Here is a 15,821-nt window from a genome sequence, read left to right as displayed (position 1 = left end):
ATAAGCACAACAGCTACTCTAGGCTATTTCTGGGCTTTTCCTACACTGAGAGTGTTGAAGGAGCGGCAGTTTAGACTACACAAATGGGTTCTCGGTGTGGGATGAAGCATTCCTTCAGAGAGCTAATTGAAAGAAGCAATTCCACAATAGCTGTTCAAGGCCAGWACTGAATTGGAGCCAGTTTGGCCAAACCAACTGTTGACACAACAGCCAATATCCAAATCAGCTGTGTGAGCCAGCCTCTGGCATTCCCTGCTTTCTGCCTTGCTTGAGTTCAAACTGAGAAGTCCTGTGTCCCTGTGTGGGGAATTCAAATCCCTGCAGGTCATTCCCCTTGCTCTGACCCCTTTCCCTGAACAAAAACCAGCTGATTCTGAAAACAGCACACCTGGGTTGTTTTCTGTACATAGACGAGTCTTCAAGTGAGTCTCAGACCCCTAATTCCTGTATATAGACTGACATATGAATGGTTTGAGAGAAAACAATTATTGTCAGACCATATATAGCTGGAAATTGTTTGAAAAAGAGGAGTAAATCTATGCATGTTTAGAGACTTAGTTGCTCAGTTGAGTGCCTGCAAAGCCTGCAAACTGGGTGCTGTTGTTTGTATTAGTTTAAACCTCTTTTAACACATTAGTACTAACACTCTATGAGAGAATGAGCATCTTCCCTTGTTTTCAACACTGTCGGAAGAGTTATCTAAGTCGGATCAGAATGATGAGGACATTTTGTCTGCAAAATTCCTTGCTAAAAGACATTGATAGATAGGCAAAATAGAAAACTGTGGGGAAAGGAAGAATACTACTCCACATATGAATGACTTTTTCCAGGATCAGGATTAAGGTCCTTCCATTTTACAGGGATGTGTAATGCCATGTCCATCTGAAAATAAATAGTGTAACCCACATCAGATTAATTGGTCGTTAAACTTTCTGTATGAATTGGATCAGTTTTGATGTGGAATTCACTGACACAAGCAGTGAACTCTAAAATGCTCTTTTCATCCGGACATTATTCAGAGAAGAACTGCACTCAAAGTATTTCCACTGATTGGGCCAACTTAAATGTCAAAAGTACAAAGATGCATAAGAGTACATGAGGTCATATCATTTCTTTTCATTTTGACAATCTAAGATCCTAATGATATAGGTAGCAGCTATTTTAAGAACGGAATATATATATTTCCACCTATGCCTTTCCAAAACTACTTTCTTTACTGCACCTGACAGTCTTTGCAATGCTCTCCACAAACTATAAACGGAATTAATTGATTGTAGGCTGTATTAAACGGCTCCAGCAGGGGACATCACATGTACAGCTGTCAGCTGCAAAACTCAGTTCTCTCCCTCAGAGCTTTGTCTTTCATGTTTACATTATGCTGCACCTGGAATACATTTTTCACCTTTACAAGACACATATAAACAGTAGCTTGAAAGCATAAATAAACATACAGAGAAGCTACTCATTAAGACCCAAGCATTGATAACAGAAAGTCCTCAGCATCAGACAGCACTGTGCATACAGCCAAGGATGACCTTTTTTTTTTTTGATCTATGTTATTAACTCTGTGGAAAATTTGCAAGTTTCCTGCCTGAGATCAGTTAAGTCTAAAACTTTCCCTTCTCCAGCTTCTTCAATTACATTCAATGTTAACTGCTTGATGACTAGACCTGTTCCTCATGAGAAGGTGGTGGTCATTTAATCCATCATGTACAAATACATTGCTCTTCATTCTGCCTGGGGGACTATGCTGACACTGTTTCCATATGTAAGTTAGCACTGCAGAGTATCAAAGTCTCCCATTCATTCAGCTGTTGAAAATTTATGGCTGTAACTCAGACAGATTCCACCTGCTGTCAGAAACAGACAGCAATGAATGGGTGGCAGTGGGTGACTTTTTTTTTTTCCCTTTTCTTACATGCTGACATCATCAAAATTAAAATCATAACTTTGTGTTAGTCTGGGGCTTCTAAAAGTCTGCTGAAACCTGCTTTAGAAGAGTGCTTAAGAAACCAGGAGTAATCAGCTGCCTATGGACCTGATCCCATAATAACAGGGGAACAAAACCATGAGTAAATAAACAAGAAAAAAAGTTTTAAACAAATAATAAAATTCTCCAAGAAAGGAGCAGAACTTCAGACTGAAACTTCATTCTACCCTATCTAGTTCGTGAATTTTGGCACTATTTTATAAAGTTCCCCATCTCCTAGGTCAGTAGTAAGGACTAATTTAAACTAATATCATTCATTAGACTATGGGTAAATGCTGAGGAAGGCTTATTATTTCAGGAGACTGGTCTAAATACTTTCATACAGAGATTGTTTCCTTCTCTGATATAACCTGCCTTGAATGTGAAAACTGATTTTTCATCACTTTGTTCTAAATCTTCAGTGCATAGCTTTTTATTTTGTTGTTGTAGTTATTCTGGAACTGTGTTATTTATTTAAAAAAATACAGAACCTAGTTTACTTTTTAAATTACTTTAAGCACAGAGATATTCTCTAAAGTTAGTTATATTTCAAGGTTTCCTCTCTTAATCTATTCACTTAAAAATTGTCATGTTCAACACCTAGTTCACATTTTTCCAAAGTGCTTCAGACACTGTGCGAACTTTTAAGTATGTCACGCTTGCTATAATAGGCACATTTCTTTTACATAATTCTTAACCCCTTTGCATATCACTACCCTGCTGTCCAAAAGCCATGCTTCAGCTCAAACTTGCATACGTGTTGCTGCATTCAAGACGGTAAGAAGCCCTCTGGTAGCTTACCTCAACTGACTTTTAAAAATGACTCAGCACTGTTATTTCCCTTCTATAGATGGTGAAACATAGTCAGAGGGTGCAGTTTCACAACCGGCTAAGCCCAGGTAAATTCATGCTGCCTGTGAATGTAGGGCTCCTTCATTTCTTTTCTCACTCCAGATCGTATATTCCTGGGTTCTTCCCTGTTTGTGAGAGCTCATAGGGGCACAGAGAGAGGCAGCTAACTCATCTGACTGAAAACTAACCCAGATAAGAATTGAGGGTAAACAAAAATTAAGACAGGAAGTATCATTTAGCATGTATTAGTGCTTGGCACAATGAAATCTCCAAGTGACACATGTTCCCCAAGGGCTGAGAGCGCACAAACCGGATCCCATGATACACACCCCATGCACACAGCAGCTGCGTCTGGGCTTGTATATCGGCTGTACTATACAAACATTACCAAAGCATGAATGTTTAATAATGCAGTGAGACAATGTGATTGATATAACTAGAAAGCAAATCCAGTCATGTATTGACTGCGCTATTCCGCTTCCCCTGCAGCCTAACTCTGAGACTTAATGAAACAAAAGGAGTACATTAAATTCATGCTGACAACAAAAAACAAAGCAGGGAACTCTCAGCTTTTTCTAGGAACCATCTGTAAAGGTTAGTTGGCTTACAGCAACAGTAAGCCAACATCTTTATAGGGAAAATATGTGATGATGTAATGCGGTCATCCCAAATGCATGATCATAAAAACTTTATAGCACACCACACTTTGTAAGGCACTATAAAGATTTTATGGCCATGCATTTGGGGTGAGCGCTTTGCTCACAAGTGGTGGAGCCACAAGTGAGTTATGCAAGTCTTGGCAGACAAGTGGCATAGACCATAAACATTTTTATAGCACTCCACACCAACTCATATAATAACTGGAGGGATGGACCTTTTCAGTTCCCCCCCCCCTTTTTTTTTTGGTCCATTTTGAAGTGCAGTGGTTAGAAGCAATGTTGTATGAGGAACGGCAGAACTCATTTCCATCAACAATGCCCTATAGCAGCCATTTATATAATGAAGTTCAGTCAGTTCCATTTGTACAGCTGAAATGTGATTTACAGATGCCTCAGCTATTGCCACCAACAGATGTGATGGACATGTGCTCAGGAGAGGTAAGGAAGACAACAGTGGCCRCTATCCTGGAAGGCTTAAATGCCTCTTCTCCCATAGTCTCTTGCACCTCTGTGAGCACATTGCAAAATGGAGCTCAAATCATTTCTCTGCTTTCTTTTTGACAACCTCTGTGCTTTGATTGGGGGGGGGGGGGGATTTTTTTTTTTTTTTTTTTTTTGTATATCATGTTATCCAGCCAATATAAAGCATGCTCACTACGACAAAATTGCCCGCTCTACAAATTTGGGCTCCATGGCTACACAGTGACTTTGATAGAAGCTAATTAATCTCTGTCCCCTTCCCCACCTTCCACTGGGCAATGTTATCATTCAGGCACTTCCTCAAAGCACTACTTAAAAGGAAGTGCTATGAAACATACGCAGGAACTATTAACTCTTATGTTAAAGGAGAGTTGCCACCTTCAAGGAACTGCTTGGGAAGTTAGCCAGCCTAGAGGCCACCATGGAGGGACTGCAGCTGGTTAGCTGAAGCAAGAAAAACTAAACCTCTAGAGTTCAAAGCAAGCATGATTTGCTCAGATGGCTTCATCTTTTCTTTTATGCTTGTACTTTGCATTTGTCTCTTTTATGTGCAAGTAGTTTGGTGGGTTTCTCTGAGGGCCAGAATTCAGGTTGCATTTTGCTGTTCCACATGTCCTGAAGTATATGCAATTTGGCAGAGAACTACTCAGTATATATTAGCCTATCTGGCCATCCTGAACAGGGAAAGTCAGCAGCCCAATGAGGGCTACCGAAGTCTTTTTTCAAAAATGGGGCTTACTTGATTTTTAAGAGCTTTTTATTTTCTCTTTCATGCTATCTGGTCAAACTATTGACCAATAAAGAAAGAGTATTTTGAATTGCATACAGTTCCTGTCATATCTCTCTTTTTGACTGCTGAAGTACTCCTGCAGGAATCTGCTGCCAATTTCACTATTTCTGAATATTGGGACTTCAGTTTGTGAAAACAACTATCTTGAAAAGGATGTTGCAGCATGTATACTTTTGCTACATGTGTAACGTGTTGCTGTATGTATATATTATATATATATGTATAAAGCATATTTTAGTACTTCAAGTAAGGAAATAAAGTGCAGGACAGATTGAACACCAAATGTTCTTCAACCCATAGGGAGAGGGGAGGGTGTATTCATCAAATGGGGTGTATATTTTGTGACAAGATTGGAGGGGACTACAAAAGAGTAAAAAAGAGTACAAAAGAACAAGAATAACAGGAAAAACAAGACTGAGTAATTTTGCTGAGCAAGAATGATATATGCAAAATATGAAAGAAAGCAAAGAAACTTAGTTAAGAACGTATCATATGGGAAGTGGGCTTATTCTTCTTTAGTGTACAGTTTTGGTCTGAAAAATGCCATGCAAAAAACTGTGACATTTTCCCACACAGACCTGCTCCCTATGCATTCCATTTTAGAGACAAAAGATATAAAACTTCTGCTTTCCACCGCTCTTCACATACCAAAAGCAGCAAAGACACGGGGAGCTGATTTATATTTCCTTTTGCTATGCATCAACAGAACTGCTTAATAGGTTCCAGTCACCTGAACAAAACTGTGGCAAACATGGGGCTTTACAGGTGGCACTGAATGTCTAGTTCAAAGACAGCAGGCTTGCTGTGGTGTGACTGAGGGCTTAATTTGGCCCATAGAGAGCTTCGTTACTGGCAATTACATGGGAGAAAGAAAGAACCCAGTGTGAACTTCAAGTCCAGGTTGAGTTCACAGAGGCTGGCAGGCAGGAAAAAAAATTAAGCATCTTTTTCACTGCACACTGAAGACATTTGATACGGACATCATTAAGAGATGATAGGGACAGAACCCCACAGTGCCATTTTTAGAATCATTTTTCAGAGCAGAGCTGCACTTTAAACTGCTGCCAGATAATCAAAGCCTTTGGGAGCATCAAATGATACTACTACTACCTGATGCTCTTACCTTTCTGCTAGAGACTGTCAATTTCTGTCACCTAACATTAAGGGGGGAAAACCAACTAAACAGAAGAAAACAGATGAAAGGATGAAACAATTGCTCTCTTTTCACCCCATGTCATGATCTAGGAGAGACTGTCAGCATCTGACTTCACAAAAATAAGGTTAGTGATGTCCAGAGCCACCCAGACTGGCAACGTATAGCTCACCGACTGCTTTGGGAGGTGTTCCTGAAAACTGTGCATGTCTTGCATAACACTGAAACCGACACTTCATGCCTTCACCTTGGACACTTTCTGAACTGACTAACCTTCTACCATAACAACCTGAAAGTTTCAACACTGGGAGACATCTCAATTAGAGAAGAAAAGTAATGTTGCCAGGGGAGGTCCATTAATAACTAGCCATACAGCTTTCAGAGCCATCAGTCTCCTAGTGTTTGCATATGGGCTGTCTTAATTAGGCAGCAGAGCCTAGGGCAAAAACAGGGAGCCTCTTTCATTCATTATGGCCCTAGCAGCACCTAAAACAGCTTAACTAGGGGAGCCAGCAAACAGGTAAACTGAGTAAAATGATATTTAAAAACACAACGGGAGGGCAAAGGAGTCTTTCAGAGAGGTCAGGTTCTCTCTCACATGCAGAAACCCTTTCCTTCCTCTCCGAGACTGCCAGTGGGTTCTGCTCTGCCGCTTTAAGGGGGAGCTTATCTAGCTCCACTCGCAGTGAAGCATGAGATTAGATTAGACAAAATATTCACATGGTTGTTTCAGAAATCTTCTTTCTAATGCTTTTCTCTATTGCAATGACAATGGCTCTGTATGAAGAAGGCTACTGGTCAGAAATCACAGTCTTTCCGAAGCAAGGAATTGCAAGTGCCTGCAACCTAGTCAGAAATGCAAGGTGCAATGCGCTAACTGATGTAGAGCAGTGACCTTACCTACTACTCCTGGAGATGAAATCAAAGGACCTGATTTGGGTTGCATTTCTACCTTAGGATAGCTTGAGTGCATTAGTCACCCCCAGGTCAAAACAAAACAAAACAAAACAAAAAACATTTTAGTTGTGCAGACAAGGCCACAGGAAAGGAACAGATATAACACTGAAGTCACAATCATGTATAAGAGCTCCTTCTACAGCAATGAGTGTGGTGGTACACCAGTCACCTCTAGGTGCCCAAGCATGCAACACTGGGAGGTGAGAGCATGAGGTGTCCCAACTCCATGAGTCTTAAACCCACTGCCACCTTTCTATTTTTTAAGTATGTGCATTTAACACTTGTAGGCAATAGAAGACTGCTCTAACCAGGCCTGTTGGGTTAAAAAAAAAAAAAATCAAATACCCTTGGTTCATTACTATACTTTTATCAATACATGGAGCATCCCTGGCTTGCCACTGTATAGTTAACAGTTTAAAACTTCCACTGGGAGACTGCAAATACTGTAAAATAGACCAGACAAGTATGACACTTTAAACGACTGACTATTTCCCATAAAACATATGTTAAGTGCTTCAGTTGTTCAAACTCCATCCTCTGTCATCAGAGTGCTGATGAAAACTGAAGGTCTCAGCTCTGCAATGGGATCGCTGGTGCTCAGCGCAAGGCTGTCTTGAAGTTCAAGCATGGACAGATTACTAACTCGCAGTACAGACCTTTCCACTAATCTTGTATATTATCTTAAACTGACAGTTTTTTCAATTATGTCTTGCTCGCCTCACTAAATGAGGAAGGGTTTGCCTGACGTTATCCTTGCCATTCAGAAATATGCACTTAAAAAAAGAAAAACAACTGTTAGAATAAAGAAGGGGAGAATCTGTGGAATTCAATTTGGAAACTTCCATAACTATTCCTATTAATCTAATGATTTAAAGTAATGTTCTTTACTCCCCCTCCCCCAAATAAATTCAAATTAAAATAACACCAAACAGGCTTGAGCAGCTCTAACAACCCACATGTTCTATCTTCTCCTTGTAAGTAACAGGGAACTGGAAAAGATTATGAAGATGGGAAAAATCTAACTATGCGTTGCCAAGCTGTGTGATGACACGATTAGGATGCAATTGCATCCCAGCATTTCAAACTAACCTGTGAAATACAGATCTTGTCTTGAGTCCAGATTTGGGAAGGGGCTGGTTTGGGATCCCTTGTCTCTGTTTTGGAGAGCACAGAGCAGAAAGAGTTATGGAGGATAAGGGCATACAATTAAGAAAATCAGGCTAATATTTAAAGAAGATCAAATGAAAGCTATCAAATAAATTCTTCTGACCATGGAATAACCCCCAAAAGGAAGGAGCAGAAGTCCTATTATTTGAGCCAGTTAATCTATTCAAGACTGATGTTCAAGAGAAACAATTTTACACTGGCAGAATGATGGGCTATATGACCAAAAGTTTTTTCCCTTTGCTATGGGCCATTTTTTTCCCTCTGCACACTAGTATATGTGTCCTAACCTTTCAGCTGGGCATTATTGTAACTGAGGAGAAGGGGACAGATTATGTGTCCTTGTAAACTGATCATCTGAGATTCCCCCAGACAGGAAACACACCTCGGGCTCACATTAGCTTGCCACAGCTCAGCCTACGCTGTCAAATGACTTAGGCCAAAGTGTCACCTCCTCCCCAGCATGTCCTTCATCAGCTTCAAGCAATAGCAACAGACCACTCCAGTGTCTCCAGACAGACGGTGCTGTGCTCTCCTCAAATCGGTGAGATTGTCATGGCTCTCCAAATAGCCAAATGATATTACCCCAATTCACAGTGGATCACGAAAGATTAATTTAAATTTGCCTGCCCCACTCACCTCCATAAACATTAAAACTTTCTATTTGGCCCTCTGATCTCTCAGAGGTACAAATACAGATATCCATTCCAGTATAGCAGTAGTATCTCTTTATGAGAAAAAATGGATCTTCATCTCTTTTCTAACATATCCACTGGGTATTAAGACCAGTTCTCATTAGATCACTCAGTAAAATTGTTATATCCATTTTGGAATTAAATTTCCTATGAAAACAACAAATGGTGGGCACAGAGTTGAAGAGAATTTATTAGATTTTTTTCATTGGCCTGCCTTGCTTCTAATATGGCAAATCACCTCAAAAAGCAGAAAAACAAATAGTAACAGCACTATGATCAAAGAAAAGTAGTTCACATTTCAGATACTAGCAACTGAGACAGCAAAAATAAGCTGAGACACTTGGGATGTTCCTGTTTTTCTACTGAAAAGTATTGTGAAATCTGTGGCTGGTTCCGAGTCATAAATGAACACATAAGGAGGTTATTCATCTTCCTGTCTCATCCGAAGGAAAACATTTCCTAACAAATCACAGAGCCAAAGATAAAAACCCTAAGGCTACATCTATACTAGTAAAGGAAACATGCCAGGGCCTGTTTTCTGGCTCTGAGATCAGCTGGCACAATGTGGCCATGTCTCTGCTATTAAGCTCTCTTAGCCTCCAGAACAGGGTCATCCAAAGTGCCACTGCGACTGCAGTCCCTGGCTGGCTCTAACTCCCACACTGTGCCTGGAAATTTGGGGGGGAAATGCTAATTAGCATGGGCAAAAAGAGCATCAGAGACTATTCCAGCAAGTGAGGGGGACGTTGTGGCATTGTTTAATTCACTGGTACAGKTGTAGCCTAAGTCTCACAAATCAGGGCTAGATTTTAAATTCTTGGAAGTAAGGGGATGCAGGGAGCTGCATCTGGGACTTTTATATATGGGCTATATGTGGAGCTAAAACAATTGTCTGACTCATTACAAAAAAGAGACTAACTGTGAAAGTTATACCAGGATTAAATATCCTGACATTTCAGAGCCGTTCAGATTTAGGCTATCTGGGTCTGAGATTGCGGTTAAAGTGTATCTCTAACTGAAACACTCCACTGACATCAGCCTTGGCTAATGAGAATAAGGTGCTCTCACCCTGTAACCACAATTGTAAATATTAATGTTAAGGGACTATTTTTACGGTGTTGCTTTGGTACAATGAACTGATATAGAATTTATTGTACTTGGAGAATTGCCTCTGAAAATCTTAATAAGAGCATGAAACTAACCTTAAATAACCTCCTGCTTATGAATGATAACACTACCAGTTTCTTAAATTCTGGTTTGCAAGATTACAGAAGTAGACTGAAGCACATAGCACCAGTACAGAATTATTGCAAACTGCCTGTGATTAGGTAGTCCAGTCTACATCCAAACCTTTAATCAAATGCTGACCAAAAGATCAAAGGGAATTAGAGATGTATGGCTCTGAAAGGAAGACAGGATTTCTTTCCTCTTTGCCTCCTGTGATCCTCAGTTACTTTTATATCACTAGCTAGAAATTCCAGAAGACTCTTGCCAGCAAGAGGAGCTAGTTCTGTCTATGCTCCTGAGCTTCAAAAAGAAGCTGCTCTGAAAGCTCAAACCTGATGCAGTCCTTGGAAATCTGTATATTCAGCATTTTCTTAAATTGAAAGCTATTCACTGGGCAAGGAACTTTCCTCAGTTACTCAAAAGCCAATCGCAGAAGGTAAATAATCAGGAGCAAAGTGAACAGCGGAGCATGGCAACTGCTAAGTCCCAGTCAGGGTGCCAGCCTCTTCTTGTCTCCCCCAGCCCTGGGACTTTCCTTACTTCCAGAGATGCTCCTATAGCTCATCCTGCTCCCATAGCTGTTGCAGTCATGGGCATCGGCCCTGCAATTCCTTCTGCTTCTGAAAAAGATTTGGCAGAAGAAAAGGTTTGCAAGCCCGTCTGCTTCTCCCTCAAGGCAATGAGGAAGCATGCAATAACATTAGCATAATCTCTCAGAGAAGAGCAGCAATCAGAGAAGGGTGGCAATAAGGGCAGGGGCAAGCACCCTGCTCAGGTCAGTACTAGAGGAGGCAAAAGAGGTGTCCCTATAATTAAAAGCCTGAAGGCAGGATGCCAGCTGAAGGACAGAACAAGGTCTCAAGAGCACAGCAGTTGGAAAGCTTAGAAGTCTCATAAAAGATTTTCTTTCTCACTGGGATGTCTGAATTAGCTGCACATTGCCTGGCTTGTTTTTTCTCTGTGCCTATTTGCGCTATAAATCCAATGTCTGAAATTTAAATGGCTACTTGACGTGTCTGTATTAAGCAATCGCACCTCAATGAACTTTCTTTGGCTTTGATTGTTTACCAAAGCTCTGACCCTTGAACTTTATTTCCTTACTAATCTTATCTTTTACAGAACTCTAGGAGCCTGACACATGGATCAGTGTCACTGAAGTGACTGAACAAGGTAACCTAATAATCCAGCCTGCGTTTTTACATATTTACATAGAGGGTTGAAGCGAATGCAGGAGACTAATCCATGTTTGATCTGAAAGGACAGGAGAACATACTGTCCTGATCTTGTTAGAAAGAGATGGAGTCCCTCTACTTTCTCTCAGTCTCCTTACAGTAAAATCCTAGAAATGATAAAATAAATGTGATTTGAAAGATAAAAGATTAGCTTGTTTTCAAGGCAATGGCTGTATTTTTGCTAAACATAAATTTGTTGACAAAAGGCTTAGAATACTGGTTACTAGTAGGCCAAAATAAGCACCTTTAAACTTCTTTACTCTGAAATATGTCTGTCTGTCTCTAAATATACCTCCTCTGCTCCTGCTTCACAGGAAATAATCTTGTTCCCGCTCCTGATTATAGCTTATATAAGCAGCAGAAAAAGAGAAATTGTTAGGAGCAGTAGTATGGAGGGATAAGGCAACATTATGCCTCCTTCCTGTTCCTCGTGCTATAGACCTAACTGCCGTCCTCTTCCCACTTGCTGAAGGTTAAAATAAAAAAATCAATACCCATCATCAAAAAAAAGCAGATGTCAAGAAAACAGTGGAAGCTCTCTCTATATTTGTATGAAATTCAGATTAAGAAGTCAAGGTGGGAGGGCAAGGAGGTACTTTCCTCCAAGGCAAAACTTAAATGTCAGTGTAGATTACCGGTTAAAGCTGTGTTACTTTGTGCTCATTTCTATGCCCAAAAATCCAAGCACAAGATTAATTATAGAACCAAAAACATGGATAGATAATGGGTTACCTTTTTTTTTTTTCTTCAGGGAATTAATATGAGCAGTGCAAGCAGTCTCCCTTTGCTGATAAAACTACGCCTACATTAGAACATTTGCCAGTACAGTTATAACAGCAAACCTTTCCCAGTGTTGGGTAAGTCCCAGTTTAGAAATCAGAGGACAAAGAAATCTTTATTTATTTGCCAAAGAAAGGGCAAATAAAATACTCTGTTGATCCCTGCTTTTAAGAAAGGCTCAGCCCTTACTCCATGTAGAATGAGTTATTCCTGCAATCGTTATTAACATATGTTAACACATGCCCTCTGCCATTTTACCTGTAGCCATAATCTCTAAATTCAAGGCTAGTCCTGTGCTCAGTCCCAGGGCCAGGTGATGCAGATCAAAGTTTTGCTTGCCGTCTTATAAGTTTATACTGGAGAAGAATCTGACAATTTTATAGGTGTTCCTTGTTTGGGCTAAATGAAGGAAGACTAAAACTTACTAAATGGGTCAAGCAATGCCAAGGGCACTAAGCTGGTTATGTTGTAGGCATGAGGCTATAGGTATGAGACACAGTTGTGAAACACCATATATGTCACATAATTACAGATGAGAATGCCCTCACACATCTCACTCATCCAGTCCTCTATTGACTGACATTTCCTGAACCAGGCAGCATGGAGGGCTGTGATGGCATGCCTAAATCATAAATWAGCACCTCTTTTCGTAAATTATGTCATTCCCTGTACTCTCATGGAGAAATATTGTGAAGAGAGAAATAAAGGATTTGCATAATTACTACCTGGGTATTTCCAAATGAATGTATAATGATTGTGCAGATCATTACCATATACTGGTTCCTATCATCTTTCCTAGAGAATTTCCCCATATTCCCTGATCTCTCTGTCTAATTGCTACCAGAAACAGCGCTTCTTTTCATGATCCACTTCTTCAGTTCTTCTCTGTTTTTTCCCACTATGTAAAGAAAATGTCTTCCAGACCCCAAAAACACAAGCTACTTCCTTGTAAATATTCCATATTTTAATAATTAGCGCAAAGCAGTGTGACAACATAGGAAAGAGAACTAGAAACTGAGAGTACGTAAAATACCAAACAACCTAAGTCTTTATCCAAAACTGAAAAAGAGCTTTGGTTTTGTGTTCTATTTTTTAAAAAGCTCCTTCCTTCAGCTTTTAGTTTCCATTTAATTTCCAGTATTTTCTAGGGTTGGAAAAAAAACAAGATCAGAGCCAAAATAAAGCAACAGTATTCTCAGAACTTTTTGAAAGAGGAAGTCCCAAGAATTTGAGTTTGCAGTCAGTTTAGGTGATTGGAAAATATATTCATATTCTTTAAGTGTTTTCCCAAACCGAACCTTCAACATTTTTGACATTTACGCTTTACCAAAATAGATCCCTTCATGTTTAACTAGACCTCTAATCAACCTGTATGCAGCTTTTCTTGTTTTATCATTACACAGTATTGTGGTACTCATATCCCTTTTTACCTTTAGAGGCACATAGTTCTCCTACACTTCTGTAATGGAGATTAATGTAAGTGTAAAATTAAATCCACTGTTCTACTAATTTAACACATATCCCATATAATAAACAGTTGGACTTCAATCCTGAAAACTTTTACACATCTAAGAAAACCAGTTTCATTGAATTATATGGAAAAATCATGTACTTAAAAGGTTTCACCTGCATGTTTTCAGAACCAGAGCTGCATGCTAATATATCCTCCTTATAGATTTTATAGGTGGGGAGAAGGCCATTTATCACTGACTTTTGCAGGGACAGGATGTCACCCATACTATTTCATTTGCAGTAATATCACCTTTCATGATCGGCTCTCCTCAGAGAGGCTTGGTTTTGAATCTCTTGTTAGTTTGAAACAGAAGATTCATCAGCATAGGCTACCCTTGTGTTAACCAGGCTCATTTCTATCTGGGCACTCTACATCCTGTGCTCTAAAGGAATCTGCAATGTTTTAAAACATTACCGGCACTCCTTGTGCTATCCTGCCTGCCCTTCATCGGGATGTCCCTGCCCACAGTGGTGCTCACAGGAGCTTGTGCTCCTTGCCGCAGCTAAGCCTGATGTGCGAATGCAAATTTGTCTCCAGCAGCTATGCCAGATCACATACTGGGACATGAACAGGGATAGCGAGGTGCGGGCACACATTCTTTTCTGCTTTTTTGGCCACTGCCAAAAAGAGGAGGTGAAGACAGCCAGACCTCCAGCCAGGCACAGAGTGACCACCCTTACAGACATTTGATGCTCTCAAGCTGCAGAAAGAGGCAAGGAACTGCTCACAGAGCAGCGGAGGGCTTGGGCACAGTGATGTCTTAAACCACTGCAATTAGATCTGCCACAGCCAATCTGTCATGGCATTGAGCTCCCAGTTTAACAAAATTTCACTGTTCTGGAGAGTTAAATGAAAGCAAACCACACAAATCAAGCAATTAGAGCTCAAGTTTTCAAATATGCATGAACCTCAGAGCAACATCTATCAAAGATTATTAGTACCACAGTGAAGAATTAAAAGCCTTATTGTTAAGACTTCTCATTCATTGCTGTCCTACTTCCTTCTTATCCATTGCCCTCTCCTATTATTTTAGTTTTGCAGTTATAAAGCCTTTCCTCATTAACCACATCCTGCCTATCAGATTATTTTACCTTCCTAGCACAGTATTTCATCATCCTTGTTCTATTGTCCTGTGTTATATTGCTTACCACCTTCTATTAAATTCTATGGTTTTTTATCCTAGTTTCCTGCCTTTAGCTTCTATTATATCAAACTGTTTATGCACTATACATGTATTTGCATTGTCCTCTGTGGAGTATCTTGCATACATAGAATATTCAAATGAGAAAATTTTCAAGGACAAGCAGAGTTTGCACAAAGTTATTTTACAGATTCAGTCATTTTTTCCAGAAGCAACTAAAGAGTTATTAGTATTTTACATCATAAATACACATCCCATACAGCACACAACAGAAGACTTGTTCCTTGCCCTGAAGAGTTTTCTTTAAAATTATAAATCAACAATATAGTTAGGATATACTAAGGATATATTACCATAACATACAGTAAATAGCCTGTGCTCAAATCAGTGGGTTTCTTAGGGGCCTCATGTCCAGTCGTGCCACTCATGTTTCATTCTTCAATTTGCCTGTTATAAATTTTTTGATGATTAGAGAGAGGATGAAATGCTTCCTAGAAACACATAAAATGTTTCCATACTGCACTGAAATTAACTATTTTTAAATTCTAATATCTAAATTCAGTCTAATATCTAAACTAAATTATTAATGTTGAGGTGTATGTCTGGTACAGACCACCTGATCAGGAAGAAATGGGTGAGACCTTCTTCAGACCAATGGAAGAAGCCTCACGTTCACAGGCCCTGGTCCTCATGAAGAACTTGAACTAATCCAATATCTGCTGAATACAGCAAGACGCAAGCAATCCAGGAGGTTTCTGGGGTGCACTGATGACAACTTCCTGACACAGACAATCAAGAAGCTGACAAGGAGAGATGCTTTGCTGGACATCATATTTACAAATGAGGAAGGATTAGTTGGGGATATGAAGGTCGAGGGCAGCCTTTGCTGCACTGATCATGAGATGGTGGAGTTCAGGATCCTGTGAGGAAGGAACAAGACAAAAAGCAGGATCACAACCCTGGACTTCAGGAGAGCAGGCTTTGGACCGTTCAGGGACCTGAATACCCGATTGGGGAGGGGGGGGAGAGTAAAGGACATTATAGAATCACAGAATAAATGTGAGATGGAGCCAAACTCTTCTCAGTGGTGTACAGTGAAAGGACAAATTGAAAATACAGGAAAATCCACCTAAACATAAGAAAAAAATTTTTTACTGTGAGGATGGTCAAGCACTGGAACAGGTTGCCCAGATAGGTTGTGGAGGTCTC

The 15,821-nt window shown here is 40.0% G+C and overlaps 2 long non-coding RNA genes across 4 annotated transcripts in view; one reads left to right on the top strand and one right to left on the bottom strand.

Annotated features, from left to right (window-relative positions):
• The window catches only part of LOC112975741, a 52,976-nt gene extending 50,026 nt beyond the window's left edge, over nt 1–2,950 (bottom strand). For all 3 annotated transcript variants that reach the window (XR_003256724.1, XR_003256723.1, XR_003256729.1), the window contains exon 1: nt 2,771–2,950. This is a non-coding gene — a long non-coding RNA (uncharacterized LOC112975741). The remainder of the gene's footprint in view (nt 1–2,770) is intronic.
• Nucleotides 2,951–3,864: 914 nt separating this feature from the next.
• Nucleotides 3,865–15,263, top strand: LOC112975742. The gene is made up of 3 exons (XR_003256732.1): nt 3,865–3,918; nt 11,066–11,116; nt 15,224–15,263. It is a non-coding gene; the product is annotated as an uncharacterized LOC112975742 (long non-coding RNA).
• The last annotated feature ends 558 nt before the right edge of the window (nt 15,264–15,821 follow it).

This window comes from Apteryx rowi, unplaced genomic scaffold, assembly GCF_003343035.1.
Source record: "Apteryx rowi isolate R43461 unplaced genomic scaffold, aptRow1 scaffold_688, whole genome shotgun sequence".
Taxonomy (NCBI): Eukaryota; Metazoa; Chordata; class Aves; order Apterygiformes; family Apterygidae; genus Apteryx; species Apteryx rowi.
This window is presented reverse-complemented; position numbering and strand designations above follow the sequence as displayed.